Here is a 25,099-nt window from a genome sequence, read left to right as displayed (position 1 = left end):
TTTTGTTTCCATTGATCCCCAGTACCAAAGTGAGGGTCATCTATTTGTCAATTCATTGTGTTAGTTTTGATGTCTATAGCCCTAAATGGCCAGGGACCCCCATTACCTGAAAGAGCTTGTGTTCTTTGCAATCTGCTGTGGAGGCACCTCTGTTCATTCCATCAACACAGGAGGTCAGAGGATCTATGACTTGCCAGAGGGCCTTCCTAATAACATCACCCTGGTTGTGGAGCACCTACCCCACCAATGTTTGTTTGGTGCTGCTGTTGCCCATCTTTCAGCACCAGCTGAAGGCCTTTCTTTTCTGCCAGGCTTTCAGAACAGATATGAGTATGGCCTGAACAAGGAGACATTTATCAGTGTTTTGCTCTGTGCTTCCACTGTATTGCAATTTATTGTTTTTTCTCTTGTAACCATAGCTCCTATTTTATTGTACTGCAGTCTGTATTGTTAACCCATCCTAACATCATATGCAATGAAGGAAGGGATATACATGTCAATCAATCAATATTTCCAGTAACTGCTGCATGCTAAAGGATTGGAAGAGGTATTCTCTCAAGATCTCTGCACAGTAAATGTGAAACATTACCTGGGAGACGATAAATGCAGTACAGTATATACAGTGGCCTTAAAAAAAATTAAAATGATGATGATGATGATAAAGGTCTTTAGCACTCTTGTGAGCCTTGCACAGAAGACCTCAGTAGTAAAAAGCAAAAGCAAAAGCAAAAATAAAGGTACGGTATATGAATATCCTCATCCAACCCCAAAAGCTTCCATTTTGCTCATTGTGAAACATGATACAGTCCCTGGCTGGAGAGAGCTGCTAATGTTTGCTCTTTCACACCCCCTGAGGATTTCCCCCCCCTAAAGATGTGCAGGTACAGAAATACCTCCCTGCATGTCCAGAACAGAAAAACAAATGGAGGCTGGGGGCAGGCATGATTGAAAGGAGAAAAGAAAAAGCAAAAAATAACCCTGGTACATTTCCTCCACTGTTGCTGGATGACAAGCAGGAGAATAGCAATGAAGATTACCACTGGGGGGAAATAGAAACGTATGAAATCTAACTTGCTCAAAAAACACATAGGAAAATCAGGTAGTAGTAGTAGTAATAATAATAATAATAATAATAATAATAATAATAATAATAATAATGATAATGTAACACCCCCATCTGGAAGCACCATCTGACTAGCTGCAGCAAACATAGGTCATAAACTAATGTGGGGATTTCGGTATTTTTTTGCATTTCATTTTATTTATAGAACCAAAAATGTGCTAGGTTTTTTTTTACAAAAAGGGAAAAGAAACTGCTTCCTGCCTAGGCAATTTACAATCCAAACAGACAAGAAAAACAGAGGAGGAGAAAGAAAAGAAAGGGGAAGGGAATAAGGTTTCATATGCAACTCTGTATGTTCACTTGCAATATTGTAGCTACCTGCACAATCCTACTCAAAAGTACATTCTATGGAATGCAAAAGATGTGCCTGACTACTTTATCAAAATAAAATCAAAGAACAAAATCTTTGGAGGGAGGAGAGATTTTTAAAGTAGATGCATATATAAAATGAATGTGGGTTTTTTTTGTGCCCAGTGCATTGTATCAATGACACTGACTAAATATGAGTAGGGGGAGCTGCAAATATGGGGGGGGATAATCAGGAGAGATTTTAATAAAATTTTACCGCAAAGTCAGTTTCTTCATTGTGCAAGCATAATGCCTGTCTTCATAGGTAGCTTGCCATCCCTCCATTTTCTTTTGTTTTCTACTGGCAAATCTCTCAGAGATTGTGCTGTGATATGAAGATTCTGTCTACCAGGTCTTGCAAGATTCCTAAAGATTGCCACACATTTCCCTTGCTGTGTGACAACTACTTTCTCTCATGCACTTTGAAGGCAAGCAGAATGTCTCATTGCCTATTGCCTGCTGGGGTTTATTTCTCTCCTGAGAACGGAATGTAGCTTTGACGTTCCAGGAGAATGAAATCCACTGTGACTGAAATCTTCTGAAGAAATTATATCCAAGCAAATTTCCTATATCACTGCTTTCTGCCACTGTGACTCAGCCCTTGTGTGGATAGGCTAATCTAAGGGACAAGCAGGTGTGCAATAGACATGATCCGTTCAGTAACTGTCCTTTCCATACACCAGGCATAATCTGAACTCCAGCCTGTTATGGTTTTAGACAAAATGCAAATGGATTTATTTTTTAAAAAAAATAGGAGATATACTATACTTCTTTACTGCAGTCCTATGAATGTTTGTAAATTATACTTTCGACAAATAGCAAAAAACAAAACCTGATGGCTACATATCCAGTTTCAGAAATGTGCAGAAAATGTGAACCAAGTGGAGTTGGCCCTATAAGGAAGATATGTCCCATTCCATGTGATGCTCTTGCGGAAACAGGCAAATATTCATTGCTGGGTTAGGACTTGCACATGCTTCTGTGTAGGCATCACAGATCTCATGCAGACCCCATTGAAAGTGCTGGCTGAGACCGTGGAGGTGGGCAGGGGGGGGTGTCCCCCATTTGTGGACCAAAGTCATGTGCCAACACTTTGTTGCATGCCACGAGACCTAAATCAAAGCCATCATCTTTTATTTTTTGATAACTTGTTTTCTATGGGACTAGACAAGACAACAGTAAATAGTTTCACATAAATAGTTTCACTAAAACCTCTAAAAAACAACTTGAGGGAACAGACTTTCAGGCAGTCTCATTCACTGAGCCCTGTACTGACACCTCGAGTGGGCAGTGACTTTCCAAGATCTTGAGCAGAGAGAGAGAGCCCTTTCTCATCACCTGCTACCAGATAGCAGCTGCCTGATCCATTAACTGGAGAGGCCAGGAACTGAACCTGGGACCTTCCGCATGGAAACGAGGTGCTCTACCACTGAGAGGTGATATTCCCCATGCATGCACCTAACATGTGCACCTAAACATGCAGAGTGTTAGCCCGTGTTTGCAAACACATTTTATACAGCCTGCCGCAACACAAAGTACAGTCATACCTCGGGTTGAATATGCTTCACGTTGAGCGCGTTCGAGTTGCGCTCCGCGGCAACCCGGAAGTAAACGAGCATGTTACTTCCAGGTTTCGTCGCTCGCACGTGCGCAGACGCTCAAAATGACATCACGTGCATGTGCAGAAGTGGCGAAAAGTGATGTGCGCTTGCGCAGACGTGCTGTCGCTAGTTACGTTTTCTTCTGGATGTGAACGGGGCTCCGGAACGGATCCCGTTCGCATCCTGAGGTACCACTGTATTTTATAAATAAAATAGGTGATCAGAGTGCAAGAGTACTCTCTCCTCCTGTAGCTTCCAGCAACTGATATTCAGACGTATTGCTGCCTCCAAAAGTATCCTTTACGCCAGTGGTTTTCAATCAGTGTGCTGTGGCACCCTGGGGTGCCTTGAATGATGGTCAGGAGTGCTGTGGGCAACACTGGTCTCTGTTCCTATTTCCTTCCTTCCCTTCTCTGATGTCCTCTTGTGTCTCTGCCTCCTGAATGCCTGCACAGCTGTTTGCTGCAGCAGCTCTAGCTACAAGCTCCCCAGACGAATGATGCCTCTGGAGCTGGCCAGGAGGTGCTTCCCAGGCCCCTGTGGGGCAGTGGGAGAAGGCACCTCTCTTTGGGGCAGGGGGGCAGCTCAGAGACCAGGGGTGGCAGGTGCAGCTGCCCAGAGGACTCCCAGGGAGAGAAGAGAAGAAAGGAGGTTGAGGGAACACTCCATAAGGGAGGGTGTTCAAAAAGGGGTGAGGCTGCCAGCTCTGCAGGCAAGGGGTGACATAACTGGGTTCCTGAACCGCACAGGGGTGCCACAGAAAGAATGTAGTTGTTCAAGGGACCTCTGGACCCCCAAAGGATGAAAACCTCTGCTTTGCGCAATTTGTCTGGCCTGTGGCTAGTAAAGGTAAAAAAGGTAAAGGAACCCCTGACAGTTAAGTCCAGTCGCAAACGACTCTGGGGTTGCAGACAGTTTTTCATGTGGCCAGTATGACTAAGCTGCTTCTGGCGAAACCAGAGCGGCGCACGGAAACGCCGTTTACCTTCCCACTGGAGTGGTACCTATTTATCTACTTGCACTTTAACGTGCTTTCGAAATGCTAGGTGGGCAGGAGCTGGGACCGAGCAACAGGAGCTCACCCCGTCGTGCAAGCCCTAGGCTCAGTGGTTTAGAGTCCAGGCTTCCTCAACCTTGGGCCTCCAGATGTTTTTGGCCTACAACTCCCATGATCCTTAGCTAGCAGGAGCAGTGGTCAGGGATGATGGGAATTGTAGTCTCAAAACATCTGGAGGCCCAAGGTTGAGGAAGCCTAGTAGACCACAGCGCCACCCGTGTATCATTATGTAATTAAGTCACTAGGTGGCACTTAACTTGGTTGTATCTGAGTGTTGTTGCTCTGTTCTTGTTTAAAGGAGAAAATAAAGTTCTTTTCCTGATTTTTTCCTCTGAACCCTCCATGACACCTGGAAATCATCTCCACTGAATATGTGTGTGTGGGGGGGGGAGAATCCCCTCTGAGTAAATATGCTTAGCTGTGTAATAAATGCATGGAGGTAATTGTAAATTGTGAAGAAGCCCTTTAAGATAATAGCATCCTTTGTTCAGGGACCTTGCATTACTTCATTTTATTTTGCAGTAAAGAACATTGAATCATGTGCCACAAAAACGATTAGAAAATGTATTGATTGCATAATTTAAAAAACTCACTTCGTCTTTCTAGACAGACCAAGCACAGCCAGCTTGAGATTAAGGTGTGGTTCAGAAGCGCTGCTCCTGCAGAACCATATTTCTCAGTGAGTCCCAGCTTTTGCCGCTCTGCCTCCCGCAGGAACTGCACAGGGAGGACTATTTCCCCCTCACCTTCCTCAACGGTGGATGTGGGCGATCAGCGCCACAAATGCTAAATCAAGCCCTGGTTCTGCTGCATAGGCTGTTTTTCAGGCAGCCTGATATTCTAGGCATATCCCCGTGGCAATAAAATGAGCATCACATCCCAGCCGTGACAGCAGAGGGAATCTAGAGCAGCTAAAAATACATCACTGGCTGCCTCTGAAGCTTCGCACGCAGAAGCCTTTTTCTTGTGACCTCTGCTCCCTCCCCCCCCCCCCATGCTCAGTTCAGGCACTGGAGGCGGATTGTGAACAGCTTCATCTTGGAGACACAAGTATGTGAAGGCACAGGACGAATTCCCATGACATAGAGCAAACCAGGCTAGCATGCATTGTGTGTGTGTGTGTGTGTGTGTGTGTGTGTGTGTGTATTAGTTGTGGAGTACAAACATGCTTGCTCCAAAAAATTCTCTTCGAAATCCTCCTGTGCAAATGCTGATGTAGAATAATCTTCAGCTTGTCTGAGTGCTCACATACCCAACACTTAACTGGATACCCATACAAATATCTGTGATAGTTCTAGTCTGTGATTATCGATGTTTTATACCTGATCAATAGCCCCTTGAAAGTATTTGGAAGGGGGCATGCAATGGCACATAGTACCTGACATGCAATGGTTTGAATATCACAGTGATTCCCACCACCATTCGACATGCACAGTTCAGTGGCAGACTTTGGGTTCTCAAATTTCAGTGAGCTGTATGTGATGCTAAAATTTGGCACGCGCCCCTGCCTCTCACGCTGCATTCTACACAATTGTTGTGGTGCCGGCACCCAGTATGACTGAACTGGTCATGCTACCCTAAAACCACCTCTGCACGCTTTTTACTTTCAGTAGGGCCAGGGCCAGGGCTGAGGTGGTCGTGGGTTACATAGAATCATACAACTACAGTGGTACCTCGGGTTAAGAACTTAATTTGTTCCGGAGGTCCATTCTTAGCCTGAAACTGTTCTTAACCTGAAGCACCACTTTAGCTAATGGGGCCTCCCGCTGCTGCCGTGCCGCCAGAGCACGATTTCTGTTCTCATCCTGAAGCAAAGTTCTTAACCCGAGGTAATATTTCTGGGTTAGCGGAGTCTGTAACCTGAAGCGTCTGTAAACTGAAGTGTCTGTAACCCGAGGTACCACTGTATAGAGGCATCTAAGAGCCATCTAGTCCAACCCCCTGCAATGCAGAAATCTCAGCTAAAGCATCCATGGCATATGGCCATCCAACCTCTGCTTAAAAAGCCTTCCAACAAATGAGAGTCCACTAGCTCCTGAGGGAGTCCATTCCACAGTCAAACAGCTCTTACATGTCCCTCCTCTTTCAGTGGGCCCTGCAAGGCTTACGCGACTGCAGTGGCATTGCTCCAAGCAGTGCTGGATTGGGGCCTGCCACCCTTTCTGATTGTCCTCAATGTTCCCTACGGATGCCAGCACCCAGGGGCAATGTAAGGAATTAAAAGCATGACCCGAGAGCTGCTAGGAGTGTTAGGTTGGCAGGGGGGGGGGAGAGAGAGAGAACTAAGCAGGCCCTGGCAGCTGCCCAAGGATGCCAATGCTGACGCCAGTGCTGACCTTCAGGGAAGACTCCCCACATTGCCAAGAAACTTCTGCATCCCACTCGCATTGCAGAGGATTCCTGGGCATGTGCCCACTAAGTTCACATGGAGCAGTGTCGGGCATCGCCAGAGCCCAATGTGAATTGAGAGTGTGCCTTAGAAACAGCCAGCGTTCCCCAGTCACTGGCTCAGGGTGGAAGGAAATCAGTCACATAACCAGTGACCAAGCTGCCTCTTAGCTGATCTTTACACAAGGAAGCCTAAGGCAGTTCAAATTGCACTTTTAACTGTGTCTTCAAATTCCATGCTTGGGATTCCTTATATGTTACTTTAAGAGAGAGAGAGAGAGAGAAGGCAGCCTGGGGCATACCAGGAACCACAATGGGGAGGTGTAACCCTTTATTCCCCACACTGAAAATCCCCCAGTCTAAAGCTATTGGGTGCCATATGCAGCTTCAGGGGAATGGTGCAAGGGGAAAGGATTACACCCACTTCCCACCCATGCACCCCACAGTCCGGATATGGATGGGACGACGACGACACTGCAGCTACTTTTAATTATTAATAATAATGAAAGTAAAGTAATAACGGCATTCAGACACATGTAAAGCAACACAACTGGAACCTGCAACACAATGCTGCAGTCTGGAGTGCTTCTGTTCACAGTTCCAGGTATTCTGCACTCTGTCATGTCCTTCTCCACCATACTTTCTGGCCCAGTGTTCTGGTTTATTTGCCCCTTCCCATCAGCAGTTGGGCATTCATGCCCACTGAATATGTTCAGCTATAATTAGGCTGTTTTTCTGCCCTCCTCTTAGAGTTTTTTCTAAAAGCTTTTCTCTCTCTCTTTGTACTGCAAAGCTTGGAGTTTCACCACACCTGCTGTTATATCCCTCGGCTGATATCTCCTATTATGGATACATAAAGATCCATACTTTCCTATTAGTATGTAGGGTGGTGTAATCTGATGCTAAAGAAACCAGGATTCCCCAGGAAAATATTTTTCAAACCAGTGGTGTATCTAAATTTATTTTATTTTATACTTGCCATGCAATAGCATTTTTAATCATAGCATTTGCAAGTTATGCAGTGATATTTACAGCATTTGATAAATAAAGAAGAGTAATTAGTATTTGCTATTTGGCATCTGATAGTTTATGAGATTTCATATCTGAAGGCTACCAAAATTAAAACAATATAAAATCCTACAATCCTAAATGAATTGTGCTAAATGGCTCTTAAAGGATAAGGACTTTTATTACAGCATCAGTGTGTGTGTGTGTGTGTGTGTGTGAGAGAGAGAGAGAGAGAGAGAGAGAGAGAGAGAGAGAGAGAGAGAGATATTAAGGTGCTACCAGACTTCTTGTTTTTTATACCAAAGACTACCTCTGGAAATTGCAACAAATTTATATTATTCATATTCTGAATTTTCAGTTCAAACATTTCACGTTCAAAACAGCAAAATTCATTTTTTCCCTCAAAGCTTCTCATTTTAAAAAAATTAAATGATGACATTGGAAAATGCAGCAGTTTATAGATTTCTGTTTCTGTTCTGTTCCTATTGCCCTCACACTCCAGCCTGGTAAATCAAGAAAGTCAGGTGGTCTCTGCTGCTGTTTGGCGGCCATCATTTCTCATTTGGATTTACTGCACACAGTGAAACACCCCAAATATCTCTGGTATTAACATGCACTCTAGAATGCTGCAGCTGTGATTGGATCTATTTATAACTCTCCTCTTACATTACCATCTCGAAAACATCACATAAAAGAGGAAGGTAATGAAATCTCCCCTTCTCCAGCCATCTCTCTCTAATCTGAAATGGCATTTCCAGGAGCTATTTTCAGTGAACCAAGGAGTCTAGAAACAAAGGCATTTCTTTCTCTCCCACTCAGACAGCATTCAGGCTCATACAGAGCCACAAAGCGATCTCCTCAGCACCACTCACATACATATTTCTTCCACATGGTCCTATATTATTCATGTCATCTTATTCACACAAATTTATCCTTTCTTGCCAACACTTTATACACAAGTCCAAATCCTCTGACCTAAAATTTCCTTTCAGCTACACAAATATAAATCTTAAAATACTTCCATTTACATACAGTCCTTGATACAGTATAATCCTTCAGAGGCAAACATTAACTGTCTCATTCACATCTATGTCTCCGCAGAGTTCTTTTAAGGCTGTTTCCTTTCTCTGTTCCTTTGTTAATCACCCAAGACTTAAATTATCCACCCGCTTATGTCCCTCGCTCGCTCGCTCTTTCTTTTTCTTCATCAATGAAAATTGTTCCACATTAATGATCAAATTCATTTCCTACTGAGATTTTCTTGGCTTCTTTTAATCAGTGGGTGTGTTTATAGTCATCTTACCCTGTCTTCGAAAATATCCTCCGCTGTCTAGATTACTGAACACATGTTATGTGCCTCTGAGTAAAGAAAGACTTGATGAATGGGTGTGTATGAAATTGCAAATGTGAAACCTTGTGAATGCTACCGGAGATGAGATTGTCACTGTTCATTTCTGGTTGAGTATATTAATGTTTGTACACATGAAGCTCTGATGTCTAGAAAATATTCAATAATATTTATATTATAGTTTTTCATTTTTTAAAATCCTGCTTTTTTTGAAGGAGCTCAGAGCGGAGTACAGTGGTGCCCCGCAAGACGAATGCCTCGCAAGATGAAAAACTCGCTAGACGAAAAGGTTTTGCGGTTTTTGAGCTGCTTCGCAAGACGAATTTCCCTATGGGCTTGCTTCGCAAGACGAAAACGTCTTGCGTTTTTTGCAAGTTTGTTTCCTTTTTCTTAACACCGTTAATACAGTTGCGACTTGACTTCGAGGAGCAACTCATAGAACGCGGTGTGATAGCCTTTTTTGAGGTTTTTGGTGATTTTTGAAGCTTTTCCAAAACTTTTCCGACACCGTGCTTCGCAAGACGAAAAATTCACTAGACGAAAAAACTCGCGGAATGAATTAATTTCATCTTGCGAGGCACCACTGTACATAGCTCAGACTCTTTCAATGTACAGAAAAACTTTGTGAGGTAGGTTAAGTTGAGAGATAGTGTGTATACACACACACACACACACACACACACACACACACATCTATGCATACATATACCCATTCATCAAGTACTTAGGGCTGTGAGGAGTGAAGGTCGCTCCCTGCAAGGCCCTTTCCACCTGGCCTAGGGGGCAGTGTCCACACTCACCAGCCCCACTGAAGAAGCTCCTCATGGGGCTGGGGGAACATTGTTTTATTGATTTATTGATTTAATATGCTGTACACTGATTTGAGGTTTTTATTAAAAATATAAAGCGGTATAGAAATTGAATAAATAAATAAAGTACATATAAAGGTAAAGGGACCCCTGACCATTAGGTCCAGTCGTGCCCGACTCTGGGGTTGCGGCGCTCATCTCGCTTTATTGGCCGAGGGAGCTGGCGTACAGTTTCTGGGTCATGTGGCCAGCATGACTAAGCCGCTTCTGGCGAACCAGAGCAGTGCACGGAACCGCCGTTTACCTTCCCGCTGAAGCGGTACCTATTTATCTACTTGCACTTTGACGTGCTTTCAAACTGCTAGGTTGGCAGGAGCAAGGACCGAGCAACGGGAGCTCACCCCATCGTGGGGATTTGAACCGCCGACCTTCTGATCAGCAAGTCCTAGGCTCCGTGGTTTAACCCACAGCGCCACCCGTGTCCTTTAAAACACATATACCCATTACAGTACATCATTCTTTACCACTATTTCCAATGCAGAAGGTGCAGTCTAAGCTTTCCAGTATGAGCCTGCTTCCTTTCTCATCAAAAGTCAGGCAGCTGTGGCCATGGTGCAGGAACATGTCTTTCACCATCTCCAGTTGCTTTCCCATTCATTCTCTGCAGCCCTGTTCATAAGTCAGGGGTCAGCAAACCTTTTCAGCAGGCGGCCAGTCTACTATCCCTAAGACCTTGTGGAGGGCCGGACTATATATTTTTTTTGGGGGGGGTGAACGAATTTCTATGCCCCACAAATAACCCAGAGATGCATTTTAAATAAAAGCACACATTATACTCATGTTAAAACACCAGGCAGGCCCCACAAATAACCCAGAGATACATTTTAAATAAAAGGGCACATTCTACTCATGTAAAAACACCAGGCAGGCCCCACAAATAACCCAGAGGCACATTTTAAATAAAAGGGCACATTCTACTCATGTAAAAACACGCTGATTCCCGGACTGTCCGCGGGCCCGATTTAGAAGGCAATTGGGCCGGATCTGGCCTCCAGGCATTAGTTTGCCTACCCATGACATAAGTCAACAAGCTTAACATGAGTCAACAGTGCGATGCAGCAGCAAAAAAAGCTAACACTATTCTAGGCTGCATCAACAGAAGTATACTGTCCAGATCAAGGGAAGTAATAGTACCATTCTATATTCTGCCTTAGTAAGACCACACTTGGAATACTGTGTCCAGTTTAAGAAGGATGTTGACAAGCTGGAACGTGTGCAGAGGAGGGAAACCAAGATGATCAAGGGTCTGGAAACTAAGCCTTATGAGGAGTGCTTGAAGGAGCTGGGTATGTTTAGCCTGGAAAAGAGGTGACTGAGAGGAGATATGACAGCCATCTTGAAATATCTTAAGGGCTGTCACATGGAGGAGGGAGCAGGCTTGTTTTCTCCTGCTCTGGAGGGTAGGATTTGAACCAATGGCTTCAAGTTGCAAGAAGGAGATTCTGACTAAACATTCGGAAAAACCTCCAGACAGTAAGAGCTGTTTGGCAGTGGAACAGACTCCCACAAGAGGTGGTGGACTCTCCTTCCTTGGAGGTTTTTAAACAGAGGTTGGATGGTCATCTGTCAGGAATCCTCTACCTGAGATTCCTTTATTGCAGGGGGTTGGACTAGATGACCCTTAGGGTCCCTTCCAACTCTAAGATTCTATGATTCTATTGTATCCTGTCATACAGAACAGGTAGCAATGAAGTGTAGATTTGCATAAGCATTCTTCGTTCTTTCTCTCTCTCTCTCTCTCTCTCTCTCTCACACACACACACACACACACACACACACATGGTGGGGGGGAGTAGGTTTGGCGTGGAGGAGCATAAAACAAATAACTTTTCAAAAGGCAATAGAATAATATCACCAAAATGGCAGGACACTCCAACAGTTAGAAAGATAGCGTAGCACTTGCCTCTAGTCTAAAGAGTCATATGAATTCCACCCCCCCCCCAGCTGTTACAGGTAGAGAACAGGAAGCTGCTAAAAACCTTTCTAAAAATCTATAATGAGCTAAAAAAGGTGTTTAAGTACACCTTTCCTAAGAAACCAGAGGCCTTCCTCCTGGGCATTGTCGACCAGAAGGTGCTAAAGAAGGATAGAACTTTTTTCATGTACCGTATTTTTCGCCCCATAAGACGCACTTTTTCCCCTCCAAAAATGAAGGGGAAATGTGCCTGCGTCTTATGGGGCGAATGCAGGCTTTCGCTGAAGCCTGGAGAGCGAGGGGGGTCGGTGCGTACCGACCCCTCTCGCTCTCCAGGCTTCAGGAAGCTCTGCGCAACCCTCGGGAGACCGGCTCGAGGGTTGCGCAGAGCTGCCTGCAATCCCGGGACCAGCGCAGCTCTGCGCGGCCACCGGGAGCCGGGGGAGAAGCTCCGCCCCGCTCCCGGTGGCCGCGCAGAGCTGCCTGCGGTCCTGGGACCAGCGCAGCTCTGCGCTGCCATCCGGAGCGGAGCGCTAAACTCCGCCCCGCTCCCGGTGGCCGTGCAGAGCTGCGTGCGGTCCTGGGACCAGCGCAGCTCTGCCCGGCCACCGGGAGCTGGGGGAGAAGCTCCGCCCCACTCCCGGTGGCCGCGCAGAGCTGCGTGCGGTCCTGGGACCAGCGCAGCTCTGCCCGGCCACCGGGAGCCGGGGGAGAAGCTCCGCCCCGCTCCCGGTGGCCCTGCAGAGCTGCGTGCGGTCCTGGGACCAGCGCAGCTCTGCGCCGCCATCCCGAGCGGGGCGCTAAGTCCCGCCCCGCTCGGGATGGCGGCACAGAGCTGCCTGCCGTCGCGGGACTGCAGGCAGGTCTACGCCGCCATCCTGAGCGGGGCGCTAAGTCCCGCCCCGCTCGGGATGGCGGCACAGAGCTGCCTGCCGTCGCGGGACGGCAGGCAGGTCTACGCCGCCATCCCGAGCGGGGCGCTAAGTCCCGCCCTGCTCGGGATGGCGGCATAGAGCTGCCCTCCCCATCGCCAGCCCCACAAGCTCGGGGGACAGCGGGGAGGCAGAGCGTGCCTTCCCACTGTTCCCCGACCTGGTTCTTCCAACCCCGCACCTGGGGGGGGGGAATAAAAATTTTTTTCTTTATTTCCCCCCAAAAAAACTAGGTGCGTCTTATGGGCCGGAGCGTCTTATGGGGCGCAAAATACGGTATGTGACTACAGCAGCAAGAATACTCATCGCCAAACATTGGAAGACACAAGATCTTCCCACACTGGAAGAGTGGCAGACGCAATTGATGGACTATATGGAACTTGCTGTAATGACGGGCAGAATCCGAGATTTGGAAGAAGAATCAATGGAAGAGGACTGGAAAAAATTTAAGGACTATTTACAAAAACATTATAAGTTGTATGAATGTTAAGAAATTGCATGATTTGGAAATTTCAGCTTCAGCAACTAGATTTGGTGAACTGGAAATTAAGTTATAAGTAAGACAAGGTGGAAAATTAAAGTAATATTAATATGTTTATTTAAAGGTATAAGTAATTGATAAAAAGTACTTTAAATCCAGAAATATAATATTTGAAAGATACAAGTAAGGTATGAAACAAGGTATTAATTTGCTGATAACTTTATTGTAAAGAACGCAGGGTTCGGGAGATGTGGGGAAGTCCAGTTGGATATGTAAAAATGGATCTGAAAGTTGGAATTTGTTTTTCTTTTCTTTCTCTCTTTGTTTCTTTTCTTCTTTTCTATGTTTATATTCCTGACTGTGCATCTGAAAATGTAATAAAAAATATTTTTTTTAAAAAAAAAGAAGTTAAAAACGAAAATCACAAAATGGTGTGAACACAGGAAAGGCAATTTACGCTAATCCCCAGTGAAAGAATGGGTACCATTTAAAGGTGCTTTCAACACTTATGGAAACCCATTCCAAACATGTTCCATTAGTACAATGGAAATATTAGTTGTGTGTACGGGGGAGGTGTATTTTTTTCAGAGAGATACACAATTGAGTGATATTCCTGCATCAAATATGCTTCCCCATGAGAAATCACAATGACATTTGTACCAACTGTCAGGGCCAGCCTAATACATTTTGTTTCCTGAGTTAGAGCAGAACCCAAGGGCAGTCAAGTTATTTTGGCACTAGAGGCAGAAAATCCTGAAAGCACCTTTTCCACTCCCTGGTGGTAAAAATATAATAATTAATTATAATTACAAACAATTAAGCATCTATCAATTTGCTGCCTGTTCATGACACCCAAAAATCTGCTGCCTGAGGCAGCTGCCTCCCTCTGCTTAATGGTAGGGTCAGTGCTGCCAACTGTGAATTCATCATGCCCCTCATAGTAACCTGGCAGGCTTTTAAATATGTCCAGTCCAGCACACTTTTGTGTGATCTGCCACTGAAAATAGTTCAATGAGTTAGCCAGACTTCACCTCATTTCATGGTTTGTTACCAGTTAGGATTCCGCTTCCTGTTTCACACACTTTTGCAGCTCATGAAAGATGTTTGGGTCTCAATAAATAGTTGCAAATCCTCCAATTATTAGTCTGGACAAATATTTTTCATCTTTCACTGTCGCAGACCACTTTTTCATTACAAAGACCTTCTTTTTTAAAAAAAATTAAAAATAAATAAAGTACATTTTGCATAAGAACACCCACTGAAACAGTTCACTAATCCTGTAACATTATCCCTCTTTGATGTTTTCCAATATTCGTATACAATTCCACTGTAATAAGGGTCCAAATGTTACACATGAGCGATCGTTGTGCCATCACAAATCTCAATAACAATAAAAACACAAAGCAAATGGAGGCTGTAGTTTATAGTGGAAAACTTTCACTGAATGGATTCCACACACACACACACATACAAAATGACAGAAAATCAATGCCTGTGTATGGAAGAGGTAAACTCATTAACCAAATATCCATTATGTTCACTTTTGCACATACTGCTTCAACTGTAAACATTTTAGCCAATTATTTTGAAGCTGGAATAAAGCGTTCCACGTTTTAAATGCTCCCTCCCCCCCCCGCCCCCCGCTCCTTCATTATGGCAGAAAAACTGCATTCTGTATTCAATTCAGTGGGAATGGAGGCAATCAAGAAATAATTATTTCCTTGACAACCGGCTCGGTTATCATTGGTACAGAAATAGTGTGGGCCTTGCAGTTGTCAATCATGGATGAGACAGGAGGCACTCTGGGGAAAGCCTTCATGGGGGGGGAGCTGGGGGGGAGGGAGGGATGCATTGCTAAATAACGTCCTATATCTGAGTCAGGGAACTGGAGTGAATGAAAACACTAAGTCAATAGTGAATTGGCACAAGGCTTGAAATGTTTCCCCTTCTGTTTGACATGTGTTCTCATTAGCATGTTTCCAGTATGGTATATGGGCAGCTAGAAGGACATCCCTCTGAACAAAGCCTCCTTTATGCTGAATAAAATCGCTTGAAGGGGAGGAGTGTTTCACTCTCAGTACTATCCCGCCTGCATGGAACAAAATGTGTTATTATCAGATGACTTTTTCATCAGCAAATCCTCCTGCAGTGTCAGAGTGATGTGGCGCTTTGCGATGTCGCAATAGTTGCCACTTCCTCTTCGAAAAACACTTAACACGCATCCACTGTGAGTCATAGGACTGAGTTGTCAACATGCCTTTTATTTCTTAGAGAGCATCTTAGGCTACATTATGAATTCAGGCAGAAAACATCAGTGCAAAATGGGGTCTGTGGGGTAAATTGACAGTTTCCCTGAACTAATGTAAGGATTGAACACACACACACACACACACACATGTACGTTGATATTTTGCATGTAGATTTCTGCATTCACAGAGAAAATGTAGCATGAGAGGCACTACAGTTTAGACACTTCTGCAAATTTTCCCTCAGAAAGTGAGACAAACCCTTGATTTTTAAAAGCTGTTTGTGATTCTAGGGTGTTCTGTTTCTTTAGTTATCAAAAAGCTATACATGAGTGGCTTGATTGGCTTGTAACTGACATGGTGGTTTGTCTTTTTCTTCTTTTGAGTGTGGAAGCAGGCTATGAAAATAAGTCCAGCAGGCCTTAAAAAAACCAACACCTTTACCAATCTGTCAGTGAGTGAAAGCCAACTAAGTCATACTCACAGTAGACTCATTGAAATAAATGGGCATAAATACTTAAGATTTCATTGACTTAAGTGTTACTTAGTGGGATATCTCTTATATGGAACATCAAATTAGAATGTAATAATATAAATTAAAAAAAATCTAGCATTTATCTAGAAACTGAAACTCAAGCAAGTTCCCACAGTAAATCACAACATTTCATTTTTGTTTCCTTTATACCACCAAAGAATATTTATCATGACTAGTTTGTAAATGTCCAAAATAGCAGCATTGCAATAACAAACATTTCTGACATTTACCATAACATATAGGCTAAAAATGGGTTGTTGTCAGTCTGTAATCTTCCTGTCTTCAGACCAAGGACACATAAACTCATAGGCCTCCCTGATACTGAGCAGACTGGTTCATCTAGCCCAGTCTACTCTCACTGGCATGGCCCTTCTAGGTCTAAAGGAAACCTTTCCCCAAAACTTCTATTTAAGAACATTTGAACGGGAGATACGAAGCACTGAGATGGTGCTGCAATTCAAATAGCAATGAGCTATGGCTCATTCCTAACTGCAGCTGAAGGGGAAATGGTACACTGCTGAAAAATGGACAAGCAACAGAGTCTTTAGGAGGCTGGGGGTTGGGTGGACTTTTAAACCTATGGAGAATGGACTACAGGTCTTTAATAATATGTACTCCAAATAATGACACATAGCTTTATGACAGAAGGGCAACCCACTACAACACTTTTTCAGATGTTCCACCCAGCCACCTTCATCCAAGAGAGAATCCACTGCCCACGCCACATCAGAGGACTTGGGCAATTAGCAAAAGAAAAAGTTTGAGCAACTTGAAACATGAAATCTGCTGCCCAACATGTATGACATGGACAAAACAGCAGGAAGGATCAATGTCATGAGCTAAGACCTAGGAGCTACTTTATGAGCTAACACCTGATTTCACAAATAAACATTGCAGGGAAGGCGGCTTAATCCGTTTCACAATCAGTTCACCATCCCAACTGAAATGACATATACATACACCAACACTGCTGGTTGTTGTTGGGAGAGAAAGCACTATAGATCCGAAGCAAATCTCCCTCCCCACATGACTGCTAATAATTAGGGGGTTGCTTTTTGTTTTTGCCTTGTTTAAAGCAGCATATCCTGTTCACAAACTTCCTGCATCATGTCTAGTTTGTCTTTCAGAGGAGGAGAAGGGGGCCGGGGACAGGAGCCGGCAGTAGGACAGAGTGGCTCTGTTCTCTGATTAATCAGCAGTTCTCAGGAAACTGCTGTGCTACTGTGTAGAATCATGGGAAATGAATGACTTCAGATTGAGGGTGGGATATCTGAGCACAAGCAACCGCCATGTTAAAACCTCACTGTATTTGTCACTATGGCGTCATACCCAAACGTGGATTGCCCTGCAAAAGCAAACAAGTGAGGAGCATCTCTGAACAATTCTGGCTTGCCCTGTCTACGCCATCCATTATTTAGTCACACTTCAGCAAGGTACCATTTATATAACTGATTCATTCATACCTCTAAACTTTCATTTAATAATAGGCTTATTACCGAGGACCATGGAGTCTTAAAGTCTGCTATGATTGCTATGATTTCACCAAACAGGGCAGACACTACCTAGTTCAGAATCTGGGGCATATACAGGATTGCCATCCGGCCAGAAAAAGGAAATGAAAACCCTGCCTGGTTTGCTCCTCTGCTTTTAACTGATTTGAGACACACAGCAACCCTTGGCTATCTCACATGTTTAAGGTAAGGGGCAGTCTCATCCTGTTTCACCCCACAGGGTGGGTGCTGTATGGAACCCCAGACCTTCACCTATTCATCTGGCCCTAGTGGTATCACTGCACCTACTGATAGCCAGCTGCTCTGAAAACTCTTTATTCTTTTTTTGTGGACTTAAACTAGTGACAATAATTTGGAGCCACTGAAATTTTTGCCTCTTATTGAAATAAATTACTTCCCTCCTCACTCAGTCTCCACTCTCTGACACAACCTAATGTCACTCTGAAATCTTTTCAAAAATAGGTCAGGTTTCTCCAACTGACAAGTACGGACAGGAACATCAACTACAGGAGCAGCAGTTTCGGGATGATTTACATTTTCAACATTAAACACCATGACCTTTCACAAAGGGAAGGAGGGCTTGCCTTTGCTGATATGAAGGCGCTGGGCTGACACTCTTAAACTGAGCCCTCTGTGCTCAAAATCATTGGGAGTTAGACCCATTGCCTTTTGTCACAGTACACTTAGGTATTGTTTTTAGGAAGCTGGAAGCGGGTGGTGATTCTGCTAAATTTGGAGTTGGGCTTGTTGGTTTCAGTGAAGACCTCCCTAATTTTCTCCTCAGAATTCAAGTATTGCTGACTATAACAGATAAAAAGTGTGCATCAACAATGTGAGCTTCTGCTATACTGTCTGGAAAAATGAGTGCTGATGCATGACTGGGCCCAGAGATCTAGAGGGAGGAGGGATCAACTGAGCAAATCTGTCAATTTTGATTGCTTTCAGTTTCTCATTTTTCCATTCTTCAGTTCTCCACATTTTCCACATCAGTTTGTAGATTTTTTTAAAAAAAACTCCTCAAGCATTGTGCGTGCATCAAATGTGCACAACTTGATAGTTGCCTGTATTTATATGCAGACTTTTACCCAGTATATGCATTTTTGTACAGAATATTTGCCTAGAGAACTGGGATTTAAACTTCAGAGAAATGCTAATGTAGAAGGATGTCTGTGTTTCAGTTCACATATTGTTCTGGGAAGTGTGAATTCGGTTAACTGAAACAAATTTCTTCCCCATTCTTACTAAGGGCATCTTGCCTAAGACACACACACATATACACACACACTGGAACTTTCCATCCAGGCTCTTAGTATTGCTCCTTATAAATGGGCTTTTAAAACAAAGTTTAATGTATTTCCATTCATTTGCTAGTCTTTACCATAAGGCTTTATGCATAGGCTTTGGGAACACAGTATCTAAAAAGATAACAAAAATAGTAAATAATAACCTTGCCAGAAATCAAAATAAATAACCCCTAGCTTCTCCTGAGGCACAGAACACCTACATCACCACTTGAAAATACTCAGTATTGCCCGTATGATCCCACAGGAGAAGGGGGCCTGCAAAGGAGCAGCCAAGTTTGCATAAAAGCTAAAGCCCAGTCCAGAAAATGGAATGCAATAAAAGTTCAGCTTTGGCAAGCCATGTCCCTGTAGAAAACTCAGTGCCAGCAAAAACAAAAACAATACTACATTTTGCAGGACTATGAATGGCCCACACAAATAGAATCTCCATAGATGATTCTCATGATGAGTGGTACTTCTCTTTCAGCACCTTCTGGGAATGTTCACATCATTACCATGGCTAGATTTGAAAATAAGGTCCATATTTGAAGCTCTGTTAAAGAGTCACTGTTCTTTAGAGGGATAGGGAACTGCATTCCTTAAACAGGTGGTTTACTATTGTCAGAAATGACCATCCCAATATGATCAGTGGAAAGGACCTTTTCAATAGTGGGCTCCTTCAGGCAGAAGGACGGGAATAAATGAATGAATGAATGAATGAATGAAGTATATATTCAACTAAAGTCAGCACTGAGTGCAAATTTCAAACTGTGTGTGTGAAAGAGAAAGTAGTAATGTCAGAAAACCCCCACATTTGACATTTGTTTCTCAGATTTCTCTGAGACTACAGCTTCCATCCACATGGATTTTCAGGAAACTCTGTGCCCCCACATATGCTTACTAGAGACTAAAACACTTTTTTTTACATTCCTTAGCCAGTAATGAAAGAGGAGTTAATCAAGAGACTCTAGTTTTACTGAGGTTCCTTTCCTCTCTTTCTATTCATTTCAGCCTCTAATCCACCCATTGAATATGTAAACAAATCAGAAATTACAAGGCCATTGACCCAGGTTAACTGATCATGTTAATAAACCTTGGGAAGATTAGCAGCTTTATGGTCATGTTCCTATCACATAAACCAGCAGGTGCCCCTCTCAGTACAAAAATGGAGGCTGCCAAGGCTTTCTTTAGATTGTTCTGTCCAAAGAGAACTGCTGATTCTTTCAGCCTAGGAAGTTGCACACGCCCTATAAAGACACCCATTACTGCGTGGAAGGTTAACTCCTGAGAGGATTCACCCACCTAAGCTAAAGAAGTTAACCATAATTGGTGTGAGGTAAAAAAATAAAAAATAAAAAAGGGCTTTGCTCCATACCAAAAATATATTGCTTTCAATTTTGGCAACAGCATTAAAAACAGCCTTCAATGACTCAACAGATTTCATAGAGATATAATTAAGCCTCCCAATCCTGTGGTGAAATCAGAGATATCCACATTTCACAACTGAAGAAAATTGAAGGAGAAAGCTTTAGCAAGTTGGCCAAAGAGAAAGCCAGCATTAAAACAAACACTGAAAAGTAGGAAATCCATTTACAGCGGGCACTGCCCTTGCCCTGGATTGTCTGAACATGACAAAAATCTGGGTCAGTCAAATATTTTGTACTTCTGTAGGATTCTGTTTGCTTAATAAATGGAATGCAGAAATAAATCCTCCACTGCAAGGAGCACATGGAGCACATTGGTGTGCAGCACCACACTGCATCTATACTTCTTTAACTGGCCCCCTACACATGTCTAGACTTAACAGTGAATTGTGCATCATCACACAAAAGATGAAGGACACAGAAGAAGGAGTCTTTCAAAATGATAGAGCCTTATTCAATAAAGGGGTTTCAAGTACTAACCTGTAAAACATGTGCAATTTGCTTTTTTTATGCAGCCATAAAAACTGGAAAAGAATTGAAAAACCTTGAGTATTGTTCTTTTAAGGTCTATGGATGAAAGAAGGAAAAGAAAATAAGGGCATGGGAAGTGACATCCAGTTCCAGCTCTTATCTGGTATCTCAGGAAAGGCTTTCTGATACCTCAGTGCAACAGAGGTGAAGTTCTGGGTGGTTTGTGTCAATGTAACAGAAGCAGCATTCTACTGATCTCACTAAATTGCCTGTCAGCTGGAACCCCATTATAAAATGTTCCTGCCAAATATTAGGAGTGTCAGGTTGTGCCAACATCGCTTGCTCCAGGGTAGCCAGAGTGAGTCACTGAACTCTTGAGATTCACACTGCAAGTTCTTCAAAGAAGCAGCTGTGGTTTTTGTATGCACAGCAGACAGCGCCTTATCAGTACTGAATAAATCATGAAAATATTGAAAACAAATGTTTTGACTTATTCCTGGCTAGAAGGTGTTAAGGGATGTCTGTTTATTTTCATACATATTCAATACTTTGACCTCTTCCCTGTGTCTTTGTGACATATTTACCTAGGGGTCTAGGCATATTAAAAACAAATGGAAATGAAAAGGAAGAGCTGCCTGGTCCTGCAGAGTTCTGGAGTGAACAGGAGAATGTTAAAGACCACCAACCAATGACTGAAAAGTAGATTGAAACTAGCGGTTTATATTCGGTTTTTCTCCCCCAAATAACAGCCCAACTCTATATGCATGAAATTCTAAATCTGTATGTTGTTTCTGTTTTACAAACTCATAGAAAATGTACCCTTTTGTGTAGGAAATAACATGCAACCTACTACGCATGTAATTGTGCATACATGTAAACATTTTGTAACATATTACATGAACCCTAAGCTCCATCTCGGCAGTGGTTAGTAACTTGGACCGCAATCCAAAGTGCACTTACTTAAAACTGGGTTCCGTTGAGTTCCTTGAGGCGTATATCTTCAAACTTGCAGAGCTTTATTCCAGGGTTCATCATTTGAAACATACCCCTTCTTCCCAATTCCTGGGGATCCTAACAAATGTGGCACAATACAGAATTGACAACTAGTTGTGGGAAGAATGTACGGCACGAGAAACAGCTCTGGTACTGCAAAGGATGCTCTCAGATGATAGTTCTGTATTTGCACAAGTACTACATTCAAGATAACTTATTCAACCCTGGACCAGCTGAATAAAGCTTTGTGCCAAATAACATTGGGGGGGGTACACACTTTCATTTCATACATTATCATTATTATCATCATTATCATTATCATCATCATCACATGACCTGTTCTACCTTACCTTCCCCTACTTCCATGCACACAGCTGCAGAGGCAGTCATTTCTCTGTTCTGTTAATTCAACAATGATGTACCAGTCCAAACATGATCATTCTTCTTTTTGTGCTATGCAGACTACTATGCTATTTTCAAGCTGCTCCCCTTTCACTTGATAAAAAACCATCTGCTACAGTGGAGTTAAGAGAGCACGGGATCAACTCTCAGCCTTCACTCAGAAGTATTAGGTCATTGTTACTACAGGCAGCAGAATTGGGATAGGATTCTTTTCTATATCATGCACAAAAATAGGGTAAACTACAACTAGATGAGAGGATTAAATGCCTCAATGCCCACCTCCCACCTAATGCTACTGTTTAAGGCTTTTAATTGTGCATCGACAGCCATAGCCCTACTAGTTCCATACCTGATGTCAGATGTGGGGCAGGGAGGCATGGTTTTGAGGAAACAGCCTCTGGGCCAAACTGTAACCTGTGCCAGGCTTACTTAGGACCACAGTTTCCCCTTCCCTGATCTAAGCATTGCAACTACGTATTTAATATTTCTGACAGTTAAGAACTAAAAATGTGCTTCTAAATGTTTTGAGCACAGGGGTAAATTACTGAGGCTGCAATTCTAAGCACGTATTTCTGGGAGTAAACTCCATTGAATATAGTGGGATTTACTTTTGAGAAAACATGCACAGGACTGCACTTCTTATCAGAAAATTGTTCTCTGCATATTGGTAGTGACAGGGGCTTCGCCTACAACAATTTAGCAGGGAGATGACTTCACTGGTGCTTGTCCCTCAGGTATTATGAAGCCGTCTCATGAGGATGGTTTCACTAACCTTACTTGACAGCAAATAATGCACAGCCTGCGTGTACGCCCAGCAGGGGCTCATGGCAAATTCTAGCCCTTTGGTGCTTTGCGCACCCAAATCACGCACAGCTTGAAAAACAAGGGCTTCTCTCCTGCAGGATTTTTTTTTTTTATGTAGTAGGGTCAACCCCACCACTGAGTATTCAGGCTACTGATTTGGGATTATCATGAAATGACAGCAAATTGTTAGCTCTTGTTCCTTATTATTGTTGTTATTATTGAGGGAGAGCCGCTTACAGCATTTTCTACCTCAGGCGGCACAATAGATTGAAGCCTTCCCGAATTTTGGGGTGTGGAATTGCTGTTCCTCCTCAGGCAGCAGAATGCCTTCGGACAACCGTGTGAATAGCCTTTTCTAAAGCCCTGCTGACTTTGCCTTCATTATGTGCATTTTGAAATATTGTGCATTTAATTGTTTTTATTTTACATCTCTGCAGTTTAAGGCACTGCGGTTTTAGACTGTTGTAAGCCACACAGAGAAGTGGGTGAGGGGCTGGGAGAAGAGGACGAGAGAGACGCCTCGACGTGGAACAGAGCTACAGTATGCTCTGGCAAAGCGGGCAACTTGGGTCCAGCCACCCCGCACAGCCAAGAGGAGAGAAAACCATCCCAGGGTGCACCGCGGCGGCGGCGGCTCCTTCTCCCGCCCCTTCCCGCTCTGCCTACCCTGAGTCATTCCAGCGGAACTAGCGTAGTTGTAGTAACGGGGCGGGGCGGAAGGGAGCGGAGCGGAGCGCTGCGCGGGTGGGAGGTTACGAGTTGAAGCCGAGGTGAAGCGCTGGCCCTGCCTCTGAGCTCGCCGCCGCTTCCTCCTCCCTCTCCCTTGCAAGGGCACGCGGCTTCTTTCGGAGCCTTTCCTTCCCGCACTTTCCAAGGCGCGCTGGATAAACCAGGAGATGGCAGCCCCTTGGCTAGGGGATGGGAGCAGAGCCCAGGAGTCAGGGGGAGGCCCTCGGCCAGACCCTTCTCGAGGAGGACGCCCGGGGGGACCCCGAGAGCCTGCAGTGCAAGGTTCAAGTCTCCCGTCCCCTCCTCTCCGACGGCCTGTCAGCCCGCCAGTGACAAGGACGCCTTGCAGCGCGAGATCGAAGAGCTGAAACGCAAAGACCTCGCCCTCGATCAGGAAATAGCGCAGCTGACAGCTGAAGGATACAGCCCGGAGGAATTAGAAACCCACATTTCTCTGCTCCATGAATACAATGAGATAAAAGACGCCGGGCAGATGCTGTTGGGCAGGCTGGCGGTGATCCGAGGGGTGACCACCAAGGATTTGTACCCTGAATTTGAACTGGACGTGAACGACTAAGTGCGACACTTCAGACCCCTGGACTGTCAACGTTAAGGTCCCAAGTGGTGAAAACACAAGTCTTGCAAGTGCAGGTTTTCCTGGAAGCACTTGATGCAGCCAAAGCTGGACTATAATGATGCAGTTGCACCAGGGCCTGTGTCTGCAAGAAGCCCTCTTGTTGTCTGCCAGCTGACTGCTTTGCCTCTCCACCTACGTGTGCTTCGGTATACTCATACGTACAATAAATGAATAAACTTTAATTCGATATGAGTTTTCTGTTTCATGCATTCCTTTCGTTGGAGTTTGTGGGAAAGGGTAACCTTTTTGGGGGGGACAGGGCAAGGCCCCCCCCATCTTTATCCAGTCTTGGATGAACTAACAGGGTTTAACACTTTTTCTAAGGTAATGGATGCAGAAGCTGTTGAGCCTATTTCTCTGCTGAGAATTGACGCAGAAAGGCTTTTCCTGGCACCTCTGCCCTGGCTTTTGACACCTGAGACGTGCGTTGTCAGGAGCCACGCTAGTTGGGGGTTCTTTGTGATTCCATTGTAGCTTTATAAAACTATTTGTAAGCTTAGGGTGAAGGGGGCGAGTAATAATAATAATGGTTCAGGCAGGGATCGAGCTCCTCCCCGCCGCCCCACATGGAAGAGCCTTTCAGACCCGAGATTAATAATCCTGATGTGTTTGTTCAGCCTCGGTTAACAAATCCTGTCACGACAACGCCACGCCCCCTCATATCACTGGAACAATGGCGGGACTGTATCATCGCTGCAGCCTGGCTGGCGGGGCCGGAGCAGGGAGAGAAAAGGATGACAGCGGGGAATTCTGCCCGGGCTCCTCGAAGCCGCGCAGGCGCGTTGCGTGTCCCCATTCGGAGCCCTTCTCAATGTTGGGGGGGGGGAGGGAGAGAGACACGTGACTGTCTAGTCCGAGGCCCAGTCAAGTGGAGTTAATTTCCTTCTGTGTTCGCAGGCCGCGGCATTCCAGGGCTGATTCTCCCAGGGTTTGGTTCTGCAGAGCAGCCAAAGGCGGAGCTCCCTGCGAAAGCTGCAACCCGAGCGGTGTTTCC

General features: G+C 44.4%; 2 long non-coding RNA genes across 4 annotated transcripts in view; one reads left to right on the top strand and one right to left on the bottom strand.

The window, feature by feature from the left end:
• LOC310707234 overlaps positions 1-22,668 on the bottom strand; it is a 100,207-nt gene extending 77,539 nt beyond the window's left edge. For all 3 annotated transcript variants that reach the window (XR_014526397.1, XR_014526398.1, XR_014526399.1), the window contains exons 1-2: positions 22,285-22,668; positions 21,501-21,611 (exon numbers count right to left, since the gene is read on the bottom strand). This is a non-coding gene — a long non-coding RNA (uncharacterized lncRNA). The remainder of the gene's footprint in view (positions 1-21,500; positions 21,612-22,284) is intronic.
• LOC310707334 lies at positions 1,388-24,292 on the top strand. The gene is made up of 2 exons (XR_014526432.1): positions 1,388-1,461; positions 23,177-24,292. It is a non-coding gene; the product is annotated as an uncharacterized lncRNA (long non-coding RNA).
• Positions 24,293-25,099: the final 807 nt, after the last annotated feature.

The sequence above is a fragment of the Podarcis liolepis genome (assembly GCF_965112155.1).
Source record: "Podarcis liolepis genome assembly, chromosome: 1".
In the NCBI taxonomy this organism is placed as follows: Eukaryota; Metazoa; Chordata; class Lepidosauria; order Squamata; family Lacertidae; genus Podarcis; species Podarcis liolepis.
The sequence above is the reverse complement of the archived record's forward strand: the minus strand, read 5'-3'. Positions and strand labels throughout refer to the sequence as shown.